This window comes from Crocuta crocuta, unplaced genomic scaffold, assembly GCF_008692635.1.
Source record: "Crocuta crocuta isolate KB4526 unplaced genomic scaffold, BGI_CrCroc_1.0 scaffold36, whole genome shotgun sequence".
Taxonomy (NCBI): Eukaryota; Metazoa; Chordata; class Mammalia; order Carnivora; family Hyaenidae; genus Crocuta; species Crocuta crocuta.
In genome coordinates, this window is record NW_027532203.1 from 23785390 (window position 1) to 23807880 (window position 22491).

At 34.9% G+C, this 22491-nt stretch overlaps 1 pseudogene; it reads left to right on the forward strand.

Moving 5' to 3' along the window:
• Positions 1-3980: 3980 nt before the first annotated feature.
• The window catches only part of LOC144242663 (axonemal dynein light intermediate polypeptide 1-like), a 143789-nt pseudogene continuing 125278 nt past the window's right edge, over positions 3981-22491 (forward strand).

A 22491-nucleotide genomic window follows, 5' to 3' on the forward strand; every position in this document is an offset into this window, starting at 1 on the left:
GAATTGTTTTTATTTTACCCACAGCATCATTACTTAGGGTGGCACAGCTCAGTGCCAAGGAAAATTTTCTTGGCCTACAATTTCTCATACAGGGAAAAGTATGAGTATGTGAGTGAGCTCCCTCAGCTGTGGGTGTGGGGGGCAGGGAAAGAGACCTGAAAAAATAGAGATGACTCAAATAAATCAACAATGAAAGAGAAGACATTACAACCGATACCACAGAAACAAAAAGCATCATAACAGACTACTATGGAAACTGTGTGGCCTCCCAAATTGTATAACCTAGAAAAAATAGACAGATTCCTAGAAATATAGAACTTTCCAAGGCCGACGCATGAAGAAATAGGAAATCTGAACAGACCAATATTGAGTAAAGTGATTGATTCAATAATCAAAAACCTCCAAAGAAAAGCTCATTACCAAGAGGTTTCACTGGTGAATTCACCCACATATTTTTTTTTCTTTCATAGTCTATTGTCAAGTTGGTTTCCGTATAACACCCAGTGCTCATCCCAACAAGTGCCCTCCTTCATGCCCATCGCTCCCCCTTCCCCTCTCCTCCACCCCCATCAGTCCTCAGTTTGTTCTCAGTATTCAAGAGTCTCTCATGGTTTGCCTCCCTCTCTCTCCCCAGCTATTATCCCCCTTCTCATCCCCCATGATCCTCCGTTAAGTTTCTCCTAATCCACCTATGAGTGAAAACATAGTATCTATCTTTTTCTGCCTGACTTATTTTGCTCAGCACAACACCCTCACGTTCCATCCACGTTGCTACACATGGCCAGATTTCATCTTGCTCATTGCCATGTAGTATTCCATTGTATAGATAAACCACATCTTGATCCATTCATCAGTCAGTTGATAGACACTTAGGCTCCTTCCATGATTTGGCTATTGTTGAAAGTGCTGCTATGAACGTTGGGGGTCCATGTGTCCCTATGCATCAGCACTCCTGTATTCCTAAATTCACCCACATATTTAAAGAACTACAATCCTTTTCAAATTCTTCCAGAAATTTGAATAGGAGAGAACATTCCCAAACTTGTTCTATAAGGAAAGCATTATTGTGATACCAAGGCCAGAATAAGACACTACTAGAAAAGAAAATTACAGGCCAATATCCCTGGTGAATATAGGTGCAAAAATTTTAAACAAAATACTACCAAAACCAAATTCAGCACACACATGGCCAACAGGCACATGAAGAGACAACATCACCAATCAGAGAAGTGCAAATCAAAACCAGGAGATAATCACCTTATACCTGTTACTATCAAAATCACAAAATGTAACACATGCTCGTGAAGATGTAGAGAAAAGCAAATTCTTCTGCCCTGTTAATGGGAATGTAAATTGATGTAGCCACTGTGGACGCTATGAAGATTCCTCAAAAAATTAAAAATACAACTACCATATCAATCACAGTCCTACTTTTGGGTATATTTTCAATGGAAATAAAATCACTATTTTGATATCTGTACTCGACTCACAGAGACAGTGTGGAATAGTGGTGACCAGGAGCTAGGAAGTTGGAAAGATGAGGAAATGCTGATCAAAGGGCACAAACTTCTAGTTTTAAGATGAATAAGTTCTGGGTATAAACTATATAGCAGGGTGACTATAATTAGCCATACTGAATTATATACTGGAAAGTTACAAATATTCTCATCACACACACACACACACACACACACACACAGAAAGGTAATTATGTTTGATGATGGAGGTATTAATTAACTTTGTTGTGATAATTATTTTACAATATATACTTGTATCTAATCATCACATTTGACACCTTAAAATTATGCAATGTTATATGTCAGTTATCTCCCAATAAAGCTGGGGGAAATAGTAGCATTATGTGGGCGTTTAGCCATCTGTGTAGATCATTCTTTAAAAGTCTAGGTTTTAATATAGCAAACTTAATATCACTGAGGGATGTTATTGGGGGACTTAGAAATGGTAGCATGCTTACCCATTGTGAATTAAATTGTTTCTATATATTACACACTATATGACATACTTCTCAATCCATAGCCATTTTATTTCAATATCTTGCCTATTATAGTGATAATGAGCACACAAGAGAAGGAAGGACATTTGTGCACACAAAAATCTATTATTGCCTATTGATTACAGTAGTAACATAGGCATTGCAAAAGAAAAATGCATCTTTGATATCTTGGTAACAATTCAATAATATAACAATTCTATTTTTGTCATGTTTTGTTGTACATATTTTTATAATATCCTAGTCATGAAGAAAATGGAAAAAACTGATATAGTCTGCTGAATTCTGAAGTTATTGTTCTTTTACTTGGCCTCAAATGATTTGGACACCCAGCAACTTAATAAATCTATTGACTTGTTAGTTAGAGTAATATAACCATTAACATCTGACTCCATGAAAAATAAAGGGTGGAGCAATGGGCTGGGGCCTAGTTTGGGACTTGGGATCACATCGTGAGATGGTGTAACCTAAGTTTGACATTTTTACTTTTATCTTTTAGTAATAATCTGAGTTACTGAAGACATGAAGAGACTGAGAATTTTAATGTAACATTATAAATCTTTTAAAATATAATTATTAGTATGCCATTGTTTTAATAGCATCCCCAGGGGTGCCTGGGTGGCTCAGTCAGTTAAGAATCTGACATTGGCTCAGGTCATGATTGCATGGTTCATGGGTTTGAGTCCCATGTCAGGCTCAGAACCTGGAGCCTGCTTTGTTTTTTGTGTCTCCCTCTCTCTGCCTCTCCCCTGGTTGTGCTCTGTCTCTTTCTCCCTCTCTCAAAAATAAAAAAACATTAAAAATTTTTTAAAAATCATCCTTCAATAATTGTGTACATACACAGTTTGTCAATATAAATATTTAGCCTATTTAGCATGGAGTAAATAAGTACAATATTATTTCACTAATATACACAAATTAGAGATGATCCCATCATACACTATCTCAATTTTCTGTTACTTCAACTTAGTGGATGAATTTAATGTGTGCAAAACTCTCTCATCTGTTATACTTTTTAAGTGTAGATATGATTTTTGAATGTGAATCCCAGAGAAATCAGAAATTTGCCTTGTGAGATTAGAAACTTCTTTACAGTAGATGAAAAAAGGAAACTAACATCATTTGATTTTATTCCAGAATCATATTGAATCATATTGGAACTGCACTGCAGGGAGGCTGAGCCAAGTTGGACATGTTCAAAAGAAAAACATCTTGTTTAGAATCCTTGGACTTGTTGTTTGGGTGAAGCCTGTTGGGAGTAGGTAGATGTAATTGAAAAAGAGAGACTGAGCTGTACTTTCCCCCCTGAGCTCTTTCACCAGGGAGAAAGAGTTAGACCAGTATCTCTGGGAATGGAGTTACTTACTGGTCAAGGGCCATGCAATGTTGCTTTGGAAAGAGACTTAATATTTGTTAATTATCTCCAGGAGAATTTAAAAAGCAGGTAGACAGAATTCATGTTTTGACTGTTGCTTACCAGGAACAATGACCTCATGTCCGTGTGTGTGTATGTGTGCATTATGATTTTTTTTCTGCTTACAAAAACAACTGTCTTTTAGGTCTCTACACATTATTTTCCTTACCCCAAGCCATTCTTTTTCTTTCTGAAACAGATATCATTACCCTATCATTTATTTTTAAGTTTATTTATTTATTTTGAGAGATAGAGATAAAGAGAGACAGAGAGAGAGACAAGACAGAGACAGAGAAAGCAAGCACACAAGCAGGAGAGGGTCAGAGAGAGAGGAAGAGAAGGGATCCCAAGCAGGCTCTGTGTAGCCAGCACGGAGCCCAATGCAGGGCTCGAACCCACAAACTATGAGACCAAGACCTGAGCAGAAACCAAGATCTGATGCTTAAATAACTGAGCCACCCTGGCACCCCATATCCTTTCATTATTTTTATACTACTTTTCAATGTGTTACAGTTTTATTGTGTCATTGTTCAAGTTAAAATATGCTAACTAGCCATGGTTCAGGAGAATAGATGGGTCATACCTGGAACATCCCTCTATGTAAAAATATCAGGAGTTATACTGGGCTGTAAGTCGTCACGACAGGCAGTAAGAAATCAATTGGAGAAAATATGATTGGTAAGGCTGATGCTGAGCTCTAAAGGTTAGTGCCCATCAAAACATACATAACTTCTCTCAGCTTGCTCATTTTGAATTTATCAAATATGAGGAGGGAAAATTATTTTCAATCATTTACTTTGCACTGGACATACTGAGTTCTATATACTCACCTCACTGTCTCTATCACCTTATCCAATTTGAGGAATGACTCGTAGAGTTAATTAAATTCAAATCCAGTGCATAGCATGTTCCAGTGCAACCTGTTTAAACAGAGTGATTCTGATTTCTCTTCAGAGAGGGGTGTCCTGATACTGGTGGGGTGGGGAGAAGGAAAAATAAATTGATTGTTGCCATAAAGGTTTGGTACTGGAGATGGGATACAATCAGACAAATCTTTTCAGAGAATGAATGACTTTAAACTACTTTATCCCTAAAATATTAATGGATATAAATTGATCACACTGTGAACTTGGAAAAATAGGAAAGAGAATTTTTTGTGAAGTAAAAGGAGAGAAGAGGAATAAACAAAAAGTCTAAAATAATGAAATAGAGAGTAAACATATATTATTAGTATTATATTTTAAATGTTTTTAAATTAAATCATAAAATATAAAATAACGGTTAATTTAGTGAAAAGGGGGGAAAAGTTAATACTTGATATCCTACTAGTATTGGATATCCTACTACTAGTATCCTACACTACTTGATATCCTGATAAACTCAGACAAACATTATTCAATATGGAGAATATTTTAATCAACAACATGCAAAACTTTAAAATTCACAATTAAAATAAATCATTTTGTAATGAAGTATAAATAACCAAAACTAATCAAAGAAAACATAGATTCTCAAAACACTGAGGGAAATAAAAAGGAACTACTACTCCTCAAGATAAAACAAACAAAATTAGATCGGATAGGGGTGCCTGGGTGGCTCAGTCAGTTAAAGCATCTGACTTTGGGTCAGGGCATGATCTGTCAGTTCTGGAGTTTGAGCCTCATATAGGGCTCTGTGTTGACAACTCAGAGCCTGGAGTCTGCTTCAGATCTGTGTCTCCCTCTCTCTCGTCTGCTCCCCCACTCACAATCTGTCTCGCTCTTTCTCCCTCTCACAAAAATAAATAAATGTAAAAAAAAAAAATAGATCCTGATAATACATTCACTTCTGACTACTAACAGAAATGTCAAAAAGTTTAAACTTTAAAAGAGAAAAAGAATGCATTTGTACAAAAGCTTTAATATATGCTATCCAAACAATTGCATATCAATGTAATTGATGAATATCAAATTAAAATTACAAAGGGCACAAATATTAAGCACATTTTAAATTTCTGCTGAGAAACATAAAAATGCTTGGAGATAAAAGGAAAAAAAGAACATTTCTTGTGATTGGATTAGATTATAAACATTTAATATTAACAATTAAAAGAAAAAAACAAAGGTTACTGTGGGCTTCCACTTATGGCTGCCAAGTAACAAACAACAGAGTCTGGAATTACATTTCCACCATAAACAACCAGGAAACTGGGTGAAATAGATAAAAAACAGTGTTTCATGCCTTGGGCAATGGGAAAGCAACATTATGATCTATGAGAAAAGAATAACCAATCAAAAATGCCCTGAATTGGCCCAGTTTACAAAGAGATAATTTCTATATTATCAGAGAGAGTTTTGCATAGTCAAGACCAATATACAGAAATCAATTGTATTTTAATCTGAATAAATTATTGACTTAAATTACCAAAAAAAACCACTTAAGAATAAATTTAACAAAATGTTTGCAAGATATGTACACTGATGAGTATAAAACACTGACAAAGATTTGCATACATAAATGGAGAGATAAAATATTTTCATGGATTATTACACATCTTTAAAATTTTTTCCCAAAGTCATTCATACATTCAAAGTAATCCCAAATAAAACTCAACAGTATTTCTTTAGAAATTGACAAGCTGCTTTAGAATCATATGGAAATGATCATGGCCTAAAATAGTCAAAACAATATTGGAAGGGAACAAAGTTGGTAATTGGGCATTCTCTGAAGACTTAAATAAGTCAAGAGTAAATAAGACAATGTATGATTGGAGTAGGAACACATACATATATCAAGGCAACAAAATAGAGAGTTCAGAAATCCACCCACCATGTATGTATGAGTCCACTCATACATGATCAATTGATTTCAATAAAAGTGCTGATGTAATTTAAATAAAAGAGAACATCTTTATAACAAAGGGTGCTGGGATTTTTATTTTTTTTCTGAGAGAGAGAGAAAGACAGCATGAGCAAGGGAGGGTCAGAGAGAGGGAGACACAGAACCTGAAACAGGCTCCAGGCTCTGAGCTAGCTGTCAGCACCCTATGTGGGTCTCAAACCCACAAACCATGAGATCATGACCTAAGCCAAAGTCGGACGCTTAACTGACTGAGCCACCCAGGTGCCCCATGAGATTTCTGGAGAGACATAAGGAAAATAAAGAACCTCAAGCATTACCTCCCCACATAAATGAAAGTTAACTCAAAATAGATCAGAGTTCTTAAATGTAAAAACTACTATTCAAAAACTTTTAGAAGAAAACAGGAAAAAACTGTTGTGTCCTTGTAGAAAGCAAAAATTTCTTATATAGAGCTCAGAAAGAACTAATCATAAAAGGAAAACATGATAAATTGACATTTATTAAAATTGAAAATTTTAATTTTCTCTTTGAAAGACATTATTAAGAAAACAAAAAGTTAAATCACAGACTAGGGGGAAATGTGTATAACTCATATATATGACAAATAACTAGTTTCCAGAAGATAAATTTTTCAGATCTTCTATAACCTCATACTAATGACACAAACCCAATTTTTTAAATGAGGAAAACAGTTAAACAGGCACTTCAGAAATAAAGATATACAAATGGCCACGAGCAAATGAAATGATACTCAACAACATTAACCTTGAGGGGAATGCCAATAAAATCAATAGAGGTAGACCTACATCCTCATTAGAGTGAGTAAGATTAAAACACATACATGCACACACACTTCCGTGTTGGTGAGGATGTAGAGTAACTAAACTCTCATATAATGTTGGTGAAAATTTAAAGTGGTTCAACCAATTTGGAAAATAATTTTATGAAAAAGGCAATTATACAATAAAGTAGAAAAGAAATAACAATGTGTCCTTTTAAAGACTTGTATATGTTTATTTAGAGGAACTTTATTTCTAATGGCCCCAAATTGGAAATCTTAATATTGCCCACCAATAAATGAGTAAATAAACAAATTGTGAAATATCATGCAATGAAATAGTGTTCAGATATAAAAAGAAACAAACTATTGGTAGACGATCACATGATCAACCTAAAATCATACCAAAGAATCCAGATATGAGTGAGGTCATGCCATGTCATTCCATTTATATGAAACTCCAGAAAAGACAAATTTATTCTGAAATGATAGAAGGCAGAGCAGCAGTTGCCTGGGGCCAGAAGTGGATGGTTTGTAGTCAGGAAAATAGTTGAAAATGCAAAAAATGAAGAGATGAGTGGTAACTAATAGTACAGGATACACATAGCCACACTGAGTACAACAGTTTGAAACAATGTATGAATGGATCAGAATAGAGAGGGCATTCACCACTGTCATTATAATTAATTGAATGAGAATGTAAATCTTACAAATAATACTGTATAGACTTGAGTTCCGAATTAAGTTTTGAGTTTTCTTGCATTTTTCAAGATAAAGCAAATTGGAAAAGGTTACTGGTACCTCCAAAAGTTTAAAAAAAAAACAAGGGATATATTCAGGGTACATCTGTACTTACTGAAGAACAAATCCATATAGATCAGGAATTATTTGTGAATGATAGTCAGGTAGCATTAAAAAAAAGTCTAGCTGTATTATGTGCCAATATTAAATTGATGCAATTCTTATTTTTCTCTCTATTTAAACAATTTTCTTAGTCTGACACTATGTTCTATCAAAGAATATTTCATATAACAAGTGAAATTCCTATATCCCAGCTTTCCTTTAGGAAAGCTCAGTTAACTTTTAAATGTAGATATAGAGCTCCCTTTAACATTGGCAGTAGTATACACAATACGAAGAGGTCAAAACATTTTGAACCATGCAAACTCTAAGGAAGATTTGTGTTATAAACTTGCTGGGTGAGGGGATTGGGAAGGCAGATGACTAAAAGAATACTAGGCTACAAAGGGGAAAAAACTAAATTCCCAGTGTTATTATTCCTCTTTGAAAACCCGAATGCATTCTCATGGTCCTGGTTTTTGTAATTCAAGAAAGAATCATGGTGAAGAAAGCTGAGAGGATGGTCAAGGTGATAGGCAAAGAAAGAGATACTTGACTTCAGAGGTTCAGGCAAACATCTGGGATTTGCATCATGGCCTTGTCTCTGAGCTTTTAACATACCAGGCACACCCCAGCCTTGAGATCTTTGGACTTGCTGATCCTGCTACCTGGCAAGATCTTCTCATGGATTTACTTGCTCACTTCCTTTCCATCTTCAATTAAATATCCACCTAATCAGAAAAGCCTGATCACCCTATCTAAAACTGCAATCTGCACCACGATCCCTCTTCCTCTGGAGCCCAAACACACTTGATAGTTTCTGTCCCTGCTTTAGCTTCTCCTTAGCATTTTTATGTGCTCTGGCATCATTAGATGAATAGACGGTAGACAGATAGATAGGTTGGTAGGCAGGTAGGTAGGTAGGTAAGTAGGTAGGTAGGTAGGTAGATAGATAGATAGATAGATAAATTTATATTTCAGCTTATTGTCTGTCTCCCCTTCAGAATAGCTTTGTGAGTGCAGGAACTTTGCATGTTTTGTCACTGCTCAATCTCAGCATCTATAATGATGCATGGCACATAATGGTAATTAATAAACATATATTGATGACTGACTAACCAAATGAATGAATGTGTGGTTGACTGAAGACTTGAAATTAGGAAGAGGGCTTGAAGTTTGCAACTGCTATGTGGCTTGAGAAGAAAATACACATGCCAGGGTCAGGGATTACTCTACACAGAGAACCCTTGTCTAACATTTTTAAAGTAGTATATATGGGGTTAGTAGAGAGATTTTATTACACACTAGAACAAGGTCTATGTGAAAGTATCTTAATAAAATTTTAGATAAATTAGTTAGGACAATGCATAATGGGCCAGAAATGAGTATTTTTCATAAAGCTAATCTCTGAATTGTCATCTTGATAGATATTCCTGCAACTCTGAAACAGCATCTGATACTAATGATGGAAGCCAATCCTTGGGGTAAATGAAGCATGATGCCCCACTATGACAAATCCAATTAATCTATTTATTCAACAACATTGATTGACTGCTTTTAATAAATAGCATTCCTAGGCGACAATAGAAATTACTGTATCAAGAGGTACTTCTGAAAGGACCTACATATTCCAAGTTCTGAAATTTGGCTTTAGTTCTTAGCAGGTCCCCCTTGGAGTAAACATCTAGCCTCTTGAGATCTTAAGGGTTTGTGAAAACAATAGGTTCGAACCCTGTGTCAGGCTCTGTGCTGACAGCTCAAAGCCTGGGGCCTGCTTCAGATTCTGCCTCCCCCTCCCCCCCGCCCCTCCCCTGCTCATGCTCTGTCTCTCTCTGTCTCAAAAATAAACATAAAAAACTTTAAAAAGTTGTGAAAACATAAATATACTACAAATCATAACTTAAATTGGAGTCCACAGTCACAAGGAAGTTAACATGAATGGACCCTCATCTGTTTTTATCACCTTGATGCTGTATCATTCTCAGACACCCACTTTTATTCCACTAGATACACATTACACAGAAGTTTTGAGTTTGAAAGGTCACTGCCTTATGGCTTTTATGCTGCTTGCTGTGAAGTCTCTGCTCATCTGTAACTGTTCTATGTTGAAAAATAAAATAAATTTTTGCAACAGCTGTGGCATAACTTTAATATCCTATTTGTATTTCTTACTGGATAAATCTTTACTATTAAAAAAGAAAGAAAAAAAGAAAAGAAATATGAGTAGGTACTCTGTCCTCTGATATATGTTACAGAATGTCTGTAATGCTTAGAAATAATCTAGGAAATAGTTTTCCTTTTTCAAAGTTTCAGAGATTATAAGAAAACACATCTATGTGTATCTATACACATCTATGTTAGCATACAATTAATTTTTTTAAGGACATTATGAACTAAAGTTCCTGGCACAGGGCAAAATCATTTCATCAGTAATATACATTTCATGTGTTTATTTTCATAAAACATCTACCTCCACATTCCAGCTATTTATTTCTTGTACATGATACACAAAGCAGACATGATAGAAGCTAAGGAAAACAAGATGAGTGATACATTGTTTTATGCAAAGAGTGTGGATTTCTTATAGAAAATTTAAGCTATCAAAAGACCTGTGGGAAAAGTTATTAGTAAGGGCGCCTGGGTGGTTTAGTCCATTAAGCCACTGAATCTTGGTTTTGGCTCAGGTCATGATCTCCTGGTTTGTGAGCTTGAGCCTTGAGCAGGCTCCTCACTGACAGTGCAGTCTGCTTGGGATAATCTCTCTCTCCCTCTCTATGCCCCTCCCCTGTTCAGTCTCATTCTCTCTCTCTCTTTCTCTCAAAATAAATAAATAAACTTTAAAGAGCTATTTGTAAGAAAATATTTCAAATACAAGATTTAAAAAAAAAAAAACCCTTTCTGGCGCCAACAAAAGCCCATGCCTTGAAAGAGATCCTGGTTCTGGTTAGCTAAAACAATATGGTTGAACAACTAACTATTCTTGATATAGAGAATAATATAAGAAACATGCTGGTAGCTACCAAGTTAATGACATAAACATTTTGACATATCCCCTTTGAAACTTTTGTTTATGGAAGTAACATACTAGATTCCTCAAAAAAAGAGGAAAAGTCTGTCTCAACACTGATTTGAGTTATTGTTTTTTACTACATATGTATGCACATTGAACAATGTAAACTATTGGTCTCATTTAAAATTATGTAATTGACATCATACAACTCCTTCTGCAACTTTTTCTGAATTTTATGTTTTTGAAATTTATCATTTCATATATGTAGCTTTATCATTTTATACGTATATCAAGTATTCCATTGCAAGAATATATCACAATTTATTTATCCCTTCTGTTTATAGACATTTAGGTAGTTTCAATTTTTCTCTGGGCTGCAGTAATCACTCATGTACATTTCTTCACCAAATCATGAGTTAACTCCCTGGTGTATATGATTGTGAGTGGAATTGCTTGGACTTAGAGAATGAAGCCTTTAAATTTATTATAAATTAACAAACTTCCCTTGTAAGTTGTACCAATTTATATCACAATCAATGCACTAAAAGAGTCTGAGAGTCATTGTAATTTGTGGGGAAGTTTTAGGTGTCACAATGATTTGAAAGTACTACTGGCATTAAGTGGGGTTGGGTGGGGGGTCAGGGATGTGTGATGACTTAACAATGCGGGTGACAGACTCTTGACAAGAATTGTCCTGTTCCTCAAAGACCTTTTGAAAATGTAACTGGTCATTTATGAAGATCAGCAAAACAGGACAAGGCAAAAAACCGCAAACTTGTGTGTAATTATAAGAGTTATAAATTAACTTCCATATAAGTTCAAAGAATTTTTCACTTAGTTTTAGCTTACACTGAATTTTTAATGACCAGAACCACTGTATAAACTATAGAAAGCTATCCTGGGTTTTTGCTTTGTTTTGTTTTGTTTTTCTGGGAGGTCCAGATATGCATTAAATTTGGTACTTTAAAAAGTTTACAAACCACATGACAAATGCCCATGGTCAAGAAATTCTTTACTAAAAAAGCCAGGTTTTGTTCTATATTCATTGCTGTCCTTTTCACCATGATATGGAGGCAACTACCTAACATTATGCTGTCATGCCCAAGTATTTATGCATTATAACTATATAATTATATTGTAAGCTACTTCCTTTTATTCCTTCTTTATATTTTATTTATAATATTAAATATTATGATACTATGATATGATATTATTGGGTTTTTCAAAGTATATGTATAGGCAGGTAATATTACCTACGAGTTTTATACTAGGCTAGTAAAGGAGACATTATGTCCAACATATGGTATTGTCAGATCTTTTACGTTTTGTCAATTAGATGCAGGTAAAATATTTTATTTTTCATTTTCCTTATAATATTTAAGTTGATCACCTTTTCATATCTTAAGGAACTTTTTTTATCTTTAATGCATCCTATTCATAACCATTGAGTTGTTTGTATCTTCCTTACTGATTTGCTAGACTTTTTTTAAGATTTAGTTTTATTTATTTATTCTTTTACTGTTTATTTATTTTTGAGAGAGAGAGAGACAGAGTGTGAGCAAGGGAGGGTGAGAGAGAGAGGAAGACACAGAATGTGAAGCAGGCTCCAGGCTCTGAGCTGTGAGTACAGAGCCCAATGCGTGGCTCAAACCCATGAACTGTGAGATCATGACCTGAGCCTAAGTCGGCCGCTTAACCGACTGAGCCACTCAGGCGCCCCTGTTTTATTTATTAAAAAAATTTTTTTTATGTTTATTATTTTAGAGAGAGAGAGGCCAGGTGAGGGAGGGGCAGAAAGAGAGGGGGAGACAGAAAATCCGAAACAGGGTCTGTGCTGTCAGAATGACATAACAACGGGAGAACTTTCAGCAGGAAATCATGACCTGAGCTGCAGTCAGATCCTCAACCAACTGAGCCACCCAGGCAGCCCTAAAATATTTTATTTTTGAAGTAATCACTACACCTAAGGTGGTGCTCGAACTTAAGACCTCTAGATCAAGAATTGCATGCTCCACTGCTGAGCCAGCCAGGTACCCCTGCTAATCCTTAATAGGCACTATACAATAAACATTTGTCACTTATATGCATTATAAATATTTTCTTGCCATGTGTTGTCCTTTAACTTTGCTTATTATGCCCTTTCTGTAGAGAAGTGAATTTTACTGTATTGTAAGTTAGCATTTTTACACTATCTAAGATTTTACATGAAATTAATCCTATCTTGGATAAATACTTTTCCGCCAGGAATTTATAATATATCTATATATCTTTGGTTTTTCATTTGCTTTTGCTCTTTTGGAGTAAATGGTAATTTTGTGTGGAAAGTTTGGTGTTGTTTCTCCTTTTCTCCCTTCATCCTTCCTTTTCTTACCTGCTTTTGTCTCATGATTTTGGCTTTGCCCCCTGTATACTGAGCCTCAGTCCTTACAGTGTGGGTCAGTGTCTTGCTGAACTACCCAGGATTTTGCACTTCCTGTCCACCAGCCAGCTATAGTCTGTTGCCATTTCTGATCATATAGCTTTGACTTGTTCTTCATTCTTCCCTAGAGTCTTAAGTTTCTGCTTTTTCAAGCCATCCCTGAGTAGACTGTTCTGACCACTGAGCTGTAGATGGCTTTAAGCAGATGATCCATTACTGAATATCATTGCCATTATCTGTTCACAGTCTTGGAGGCAGCAGGCCTGATGCCATAGCTATGCCCACTGTTCTCTGCATCTGTTCCATTTCTGGTCCATGAAAGTATATCATCTGGTTTTTGAGCCTGCTTAAAGTGGCTCTGTTGTTGCCATTGCTGTTTACTCTTTTACACTTTCTTTATCATGTTATGTAGAACCATGGGCTTCATCTCAAGTTGCAAACGTACACTCTTTAGTAGAATTTGAATACACATTTTGAAAAAAGGAAGTAGATTGGGCATTTGGTAAATGCCTCATCTTAATAAGTATGTGTACTATACGTGCGATGAGGAAGCGAGATCCCAGGCTTATGAACAAGCATAACTCCATCCCTTCCTGAGGCAGGACTCTAATTTCTTAATAACAACCCAAGGTTTCAAGTTAATGGAGCTGCCACAGAGGCAGTGAGTATAACTGAGACCCCCTAAGTGTTTATGTGCTCTTGTCTTACCTATTTATTTTCATTTGTGAGTCTAGGTTGAGAGTGATAATTGTTTAATTGTGCACATTGGCTTTTTCATTTTTTAAATTTAACGTTTCACAATGTTTTTAATCTAAAAGAATGTCCCATGCTGTGATAATCAACATGATAAAATGTAAAAATAAATAAATAACCCACATTTAAGAGATTCCTCTTATCTACCAACAAGCCCTATCTACTGAATGTAAACTTAATTGCAATGTATTTCCTTAATGGTCTCTTTTAATTGGTTACCCTGCTATGGTATCTTTGGAAAGTTGAAGTTCTGTAACAAAGCATTAGTGGTTAGTTCTCATGGAGAAGCTTATAATGATTGGAACACATCAAAATAACATTTCCTCAACATTTAGACATTTAACAATATTTGTTCTTCCAGTCCATGAGCATGGAATGTCTTTCCAATTCTTTGTGTCATCTCGAATTTTGTTAATCTGTGTTTTATAGCTTTTGGAGGTCTTCCACCACTTTGGTTAGTTTACTCATATGTATCTTATTATTTTTGGTGCCATTTCTTCAATATCTAATCATAAGTGAAAATGAATATACTTTGATTTTCCTCAGGTTGAATTCGTTTTTACAATGATATTAAAATCTATAGCAAAAATAGCATGGCTGATGGAGACTCGAACTGTTTTCAAAATGCCATAAGAAACAGAAGACTTTGCCTAGAATTTTAACCTCTTTCAATTTTCTTTGATCGGGTGGTGCTTTGGGACTAAAAACTCTTTGGGACACCTGAGTGACTCAGCTGGTTGAGCAGCTGACTGTCTTGGCTCAGGTGATGATCTCGTGGTTTGTGAGTTTGAGCCCCACATCGGGCTCTGCACTGTCAACCTGTTTGGGAATCTCTCTCTTCTTCTCTCTCTGGCCTCTCGAACTCATGCTTTCTTTCTCAAAATAAATAACTAAACCTTTCTTAAAGAAAAAAACTGGAAATTCTTTGAAGACAAAATGTATCAGTTGCCCAAAATGTACATTCAACCTAGTGCTCTACTCACAGAGGTGAGGAAACACTTGCCCAGATAATAATGAAATTAGCACAGCCTTCTCTTGTGCTCCTCTCATAGACAGACCTATATGGGGACATTTCTTTGTTTCTTCGACTTTTTTTAAAGTTTATTTATTTATTTTATGAGAGAGAGAGCAAACAGGGGAAGGGCAGAGTAAAAGGGAAGAGCAGAGAATCCCAAATAGGCCCCACACTGTCAGCCCAGAGCCCCATGTGGACCTTGAACCCATGAACTGTGAGATCGTGTTCTGAGCTGAAACCAAGAGTCAGATGCTCAACCAACTGAGTCCCCCAGGTGCCCCTGTTCCTTCAACTTTTTAAACATTATAATAGTCCAAAAATATAATGATCTAATGGACTTCCAGAAATTAAGCATTAAAATTAATAATTTGAATATTAAATCACATGCACTTTTAATCAAGTTAATTTTTATAGAAATCACCTTTATACTCCCTTCTTCAATACATTTTCCACCTTTGCCTAGAGGACTTCCTATCTCAATGTATTCATAAGTCATATGTTGTTTGCTTTAAGCTTTATATAAATATTCTCATTCTGTTCTTACTATTCTGCAACTTTCTTTTTTCACCCAACATTAAAATTTTCAAAGTAAATCTGTATTTATACAATATGTGTTCATTCATTTATCAATATGTGAAAAAATATTTTCATTTGTTTTTTTTTTAATAATCTCTATGCCCAGTATAGGGCCCAAACTCACAACCCCAAGATCAGGAGTCATATGCTTTTCTGACTGAGCCAGCCAGGTGCCACTCAATAGGTGAAATTTTTAAATTCTTCTCCCGATAACATTTTCAAGCTTTCGGTGTTGCAAAGACATTTACTTTTCTCAAGTCATGGAAACTGGAAGCACTATGCCAACAGTGTGTGATAACTCTTGATTTTCATATCCTTTCTAGCCCTTTGTACAGTTGTGCTTCTAAAGGTCAGGGACTAAGTTGGTGCACAAAGTCAAGTCCATCCCACATTATGATTGATAAAGCCTGTTTTTGGATCTTTTTCTTTTTTTTTTTAAATTTCTAAACATGTCTGCCTTTGTCCTGTATCAAATTCCATCTTAAATTTCACAGTCATTGAGATAACTGAGTATGCATTTGGATTATGTGGTGATAGTTCTATTTTACTATTTTTGCCATCAGTATTTCTTTCCTAGATCAGTGAATTCTAGGTCTTTTCTCTTTCTCCTAACCAGGTCTTTCTGTCTTTTTTTAAGAGTCATCTCCAAATTCCAAATAAGTAATATGTTTTCTTTTTGAGTCATCCTAATGGGTGATTAAGCTGTTTATCAACATTTAGCAATATTGCTTCTTGTTGACTTTTTTTGTTTGTTTTTGGTAGCCAAATGGTGACTTGAACACATGGTCCCTCACTAATTTGATAAAATCTAAAGTCTTTTTTTGAGATCTTGATGAAATATGCTAAATTTGACAGAATCTGACATCTTTTGAGATCTTGGTAACATATGCTAAGTATGTTCTGTTTTTATACACAGGTGCAGATGACATCTTAAACAATCAACTCCTTGCTCTCAACTCCATGAAATAGTTTAGTTGAAGCTTTCACCTAAGTCCCACTGAGAGCAATGTATGATACAAGGAGCTGCCTCCAGTTCCTCCTTTTCTTTTACATCTTTATTCCTTCAAATTATTTTCTTCCTTTTCTCCTGGTAAAGGGGAGAAAGAAGAAAATTATTCTTCTACAAGCCATGTGCCAAAATTGATTATTACTTCTCATTTTCTGGTGATGTATAGGTGTATCATACCCACAGTCTTAAAAATTAGGAAAAAAAATCTCTTCCCAAGCCTAATTAAACTGTCACAGATAGTCTTCCATATTTCCATTCACATTGTTATAATGATCAGAATATGCGTATGAAAGATTGAGGGAAGAGATGGTTTCTCCTTTGTTAGTGAAATGTTCCCTGTTAGTTGCTGATGGCAGATTCATAATTATGTGACAGAGGATTAAAGGTTGGTGGATATTAGGGCCATATGAACAGAAAGTAACTGCAATGGTGAAATAAACTAATGTCTGCTAAGCTTCATAACTGGTTCAGAACTGAAAAATCTAGTCAATAGACATCTGCTTGTTGCCAGTTGCCAAAGTGGACAGATTCCATCTTTTAACCAAAATACATCTAGTCAATATTATTTCAAAACAGCCTGTCAATTAAGTAAAACAATACTGAAAAGACTACATCAAATCTTTTGCTAGACTGAATTTACTTGAGTTCAATCAAAATATCCTTTCATTTTCTCTCTCATCACACACATAGTTTATTGAGAGCTAAACTGTTAAATTCACACTCAGGAATGAACAAGGGCAGATGAGCTGCTGCACACACATAGCTTTTGTTCTAGAAGCTGGAGAGGAATATGACCTGCTCGTTTGAAACTAAAGGTTGTACAATGGCTGTCTTTTAAAAATAGAGTAATTCTTAGATTAAGAAGAATAATGCAGAACATATTAAAAGCATCTGTAAATATATTGTTTTGTTAGTCTCAGCTTACATTGGCTGCAACACTTTAGCCCTGTAGACCCAGAGTTTGGGACCCACTCCAGCAGCATCAACAGTGGATGGAAACCAGTTAGAAATACAGATTCTTGACCCTCACCTCAAACCTACTATATCACAAATTTGGATTCCAGTGCAAACTGAAGTCTGAGGAGCAATCAGTGTATATCAAAGTCACCTGTAGGACTTACTGCATTACAGACCATTGGACTTCATGTTCAGACGTTCAGATTCAGTAGGACTACAGTGGAGTTTAATAATTTATATTTTTAACAAGTTTCTTGGTGATGCTGAGCTGGTGGTATGAGGCCCACACTTGAAGAACCACTAATCACTAGCTTATTGGATATCCATCCTGGATGAAAATTACATGAAAATTATCTGGAAGCATCTAAAAACACCAGTGTTTGGATTCTACCCCAGAGCAATGAAAGCAGAATCTCTACATGTGCGCCCAGACTTCACCTTTAAAAAAATGAATTCCATGTAATTCTGATATATATCCAAGGTTAAGGAAGATGCTTTAAGAAAATCACTCCATCTTCCTGTGCTACCCTTTAGCACACAAGTAGAATGCTATCTTTCCTCCTAAAAGCCACTGGGAATTTGAAGTAGAACTTATTTTAAGCTGTTTCTACATAATGCTCCCCCCAAAGCAATAGTAAAATGAAAAAAAAAATCAATGAAACATATTATCTAGTATTTTCTAGGTCAAAATAATATATTAAAACCCTAGGTATTCTGTAGAATTCAACTTAATAAGCAACTCTCAACTATATTGAAACTTTTTCCACCTGGGACATATGTGTAAATACAACTCTAACAGTTTTCATTTTTTAGGAAGACATGAATATGGTTTGTGCCATAAACCTTAATCACAGACTTAGATCCTGGATTGTGGTGGAACAGAAATGAAAAAATATTTACTTTATTAATGTACTGAACTAAATGATAAATCCCTTACCTGGCACTGAGGCCATTACTAGTCAAGATGAAGTCTGTAACCTGTTCTTGGAGTTAAGAGCAACTGGCAATTTATCTAGGGGAGGTAATTCTTGCTGTGCCTGGGAAAATGAGGCCGCTCTTCTCAGGATCTTCTGTTCTGCAGGGAGCCAGTGGGCCTTGGGGGTCTCTTTGTTTACTATCTTATTCCTTTTCCATTACAATAAGCATCAGGCCTGTAAGTTATTCTTTTCCCCAGACTAGTCTCCTGTGGCTTTAAAGCCCTCCAAATGCCACAAGTTCTCAATACCCCCACCACTCAACTCCCCTGCAGAATTTTTAAGTGACAAGAAGCTGGAAAAATACAGATGGCATAATTATATATTTTGCAGTTGATTAATCACCACAAAACATTAATCACATTTTGTATAACAATACATAATCAAATTCTTTATAGTAGAAATTAAGTTTCTGATAGAGAATGGATTCCTTTAGGATATTGACAGGGGTTTTCAGCATCTGTTTGGCTCCCATTCCACATCTGCATTTGATTTTTATCTGCTTTAGGGCTTAGTAAAGTGTGGCTTAAAGGTTGTTTTATGACTATATATGTATGTGCTAATCGAAGAATTTGTTGAAAGGAAAATATTTGCACAAGTTAGATACTATAAATATATTTTTTCCAGGCCATAACATGTTTCTTTAGTGAAAACCATTGGATTTTGTTTTCCTAAAGAGTCATCCCACTGAAATCAAATGTAAATTATGCACGCTTTTTGTTTCTTGAACGCTACTGAGATAAATTCTTAATCTTGTAATTAGCTTTATATTATTATGAGACAAAATCCATGTGTAACTTTTAGAAATATTGTTTTTATAATATAAGTGCCTAATTTCTTGATTATTATAAAATAATTGTACAGATTATATATTATCAATTTGTGTGTGCATTTTGGTGTTTATAACCATTTGCCAAATAACTATAAGTGTATACACATCACATAGTATACACAAGCATTTACAAACTTAAAGTTGCCACTTTCCTTTACTATTTGGAAATTATAAACTAAAATTATCATACCTTTTAGTAATTTCTGTCACTCAAAAATGGTTATATATATCCATCTGTATTTATATCTTTCTTATGTATCCAGAAAAAAATTATAGAACAAAGATGTACATCCTCTGCTTTCAAGTGTTTAATCAAAACATAAACATATGAGACAAGGAAATTTTCCAAAACAACATAATATAATAATTTCATATGTACTTATTAACTGTGTGTGTATATGTGTGTGTGTGATGCTACTTTTGTTACACTGTTATTACATGGCTAGCCTTTAGAACTCAAATAGAAATTAACATGATCATGTTATTCTAGCCTAATATGGAAACTCATACACATTTGTTACAGCATAGGTACACATGTGTGAATATTAATTTATCTCTATAAGTACTACTAAAGAAAAAATATAAGAAAACATAAATTTAGGTTGTATTATTTGGATCAGAGAGAAGAATCATGCCATGTATTCTGATTACTGGAAATTCAAGTAAAGTCTGCTAATAATTGGGAAGAATAATCCCATGGGAAGAAAGGGGTAGAAGAGAAAAGAAGATGAAATTCGTATAGACAGAATGAGAAGATAAACCTTTCCCAAGCAGAGGAGCCATGTTGAAGAATGGTTTAAAAAAGAATGGTTATACATTTTTCTAATACATGACATTTGTCTCAATTTTATTTAAAATTACCTTAACCACTGAAACTTGTTTACCAAGTGCTGCCCCTGGAATGGTTAATACTACATGTCAATTTTCATTCCCTGGATTTGGGTTTCCTGGCAGTGTGTTATCTATGAAAGGCTATTGGAGAAACTGGCATGTTCCCTTCCTTACCTGCAGGTACATATGGCCTCCCAGACCCCACAAGACTGCAGCCTGCATTTCCGAGAGGCCACTGCAGAGACTTCCACAGCACCTCTGTCTAATGACATGGGCACCAGATTCCACCCTTATTTCACATTCAGCCAGTACAGCTCTGCACACAGAAAGGTAAGCAGTGCAGGCTTGATAAGCTTGCCTTTTGAACAAATAATTTGTCAGTCTGTGTTGGGAACTGGGATGTTACTAGTTCTGAGAAGCACTTTTAGTGCTGTGAAAAGTGGTATACAAATAAAATGATTGATGTCCTGTCAATAGGAACTTCAGGAAAAGGATCAAACAGAGCAGTTTCTTTTGAAGTAGGGATGGATGTGGGGGGAAAGGTGTTAGATTTTACTTTTCTATCTATCATAAACCCCAAAGCATCATTCCAGCAAGAAAAGAACCTGGTATCTGAACAAGGCAGAACACAATTTCTTAGCAGTAGACACATCCCAGTGAAAAACACAAAAGCTGGATTTGTAAAAATCCATTCATAAGGATTTTATTGTAAATTTTTCCCATCACTGGAATGATGGCCAGAACGCTTACATATCTTCAAGCTTTTTTCTTTTTGCCTCCATTTTTCATAGGCTTTTAAACTTTCCTTTAAAATGGCCAGATTACTATTTCTACAAACATTTGGATGTGAAAATATCAATAAGATAATTTAAGAAATTGCTGGATATAAAATAAATATATGCAGTAAATGCCATTTCTATAGAATAGGTATATTAAAAATGTAAACTAGAAAAAAAAATATATGACCAAAACTGAAAATAATTAAGGATGATTCTTTAAAAAAAATACAGAATTTGTAAGCCCCTTATGAAAAAATATATATAGATCTTTATTAGAAGACATTAGAGAATGTTTAAATAAATGGAGTCATGTACAATGCTTATAGATAAGAAGATGCAATTGTTGAAAAAAATGTGATTTCCCCCAAATATATTATAGCTTCAACACAATTACAATAAAGATCCTGACAGGGCTTTTTGTTTTTTTAATTGTAAGTTGATTCTAAAGCATATATGCAAGAGCAAAGTACAAGAATAAACAATAAACAGTACATTCCAAATATCAAGAATGGTCAAGATATTACCAAATATCAAGAGTTATTGTAAAGTTATAGTAATTAGTCTAGGGGGACAATGGAAGTGAGACAATGAGGAGAGAAAAACACTATAAAGTTAGAAACAGACCCAGGTCTTGGGGGAAGTTGGTTAATGACCAGGTATCCTGTTGTAGTTGGGGGAAAAAATCTTCAATAAATTTTTTCACAATAAGCACTTGTTCATAAAAAATATATATTTGAATCTCTACATCACACTAATTATTGGAATCATTGAGCTAGGTTAAAAAAGTCAATGTAAATGTCTAAATTATAAAGACAAAATTACAAAATAATATAAAAATATATTGTAAAGACCTTGGCATAAAAATAATTTCTTAAAGAAGACTTAATAAATGCAACCAATGAAAGATAAATAAATATGAATACATGAAAATTAACATTTCAATTCACCAAAAGTCTGTTAAGCAAGTAAAGACATACTGCATACTGGAGGAAGATATTTTATACACATATAACTAATGAAGATTAGATCTAGAATATGTAAAGAACTTCTTTTAATAAGAAGATGATTTTAGGAGTTTTTGTTTGCTTGCTTGTTTGTTTAGAGAGGAAGATTTTTTGCAACATACACACACTATGACCAACTAATTGGCATTTCTCAGAAGTGGAAGGAGAGATATTACATATCATATGAAGAGACCCTCAATTTGTCAATAATCAGCACAGTGAAATGTGAAATCTCTGTGGAGGTGTGTTATATGCCCAACACACTGTTAGAAAATGAGAACTCAGGCAACTGATTTTTTTTACATATTGCTGGTGGGAGTGCATACAAATATTTGACTTTGACAAATATTTGGCATTTTCTATTAAAAGAGATGATTCTCACACTTTGAGACCTAGCCATGCCATTCTTAGTTATGTATCCTAGAGAAATTCTTACACATGTGCTCTT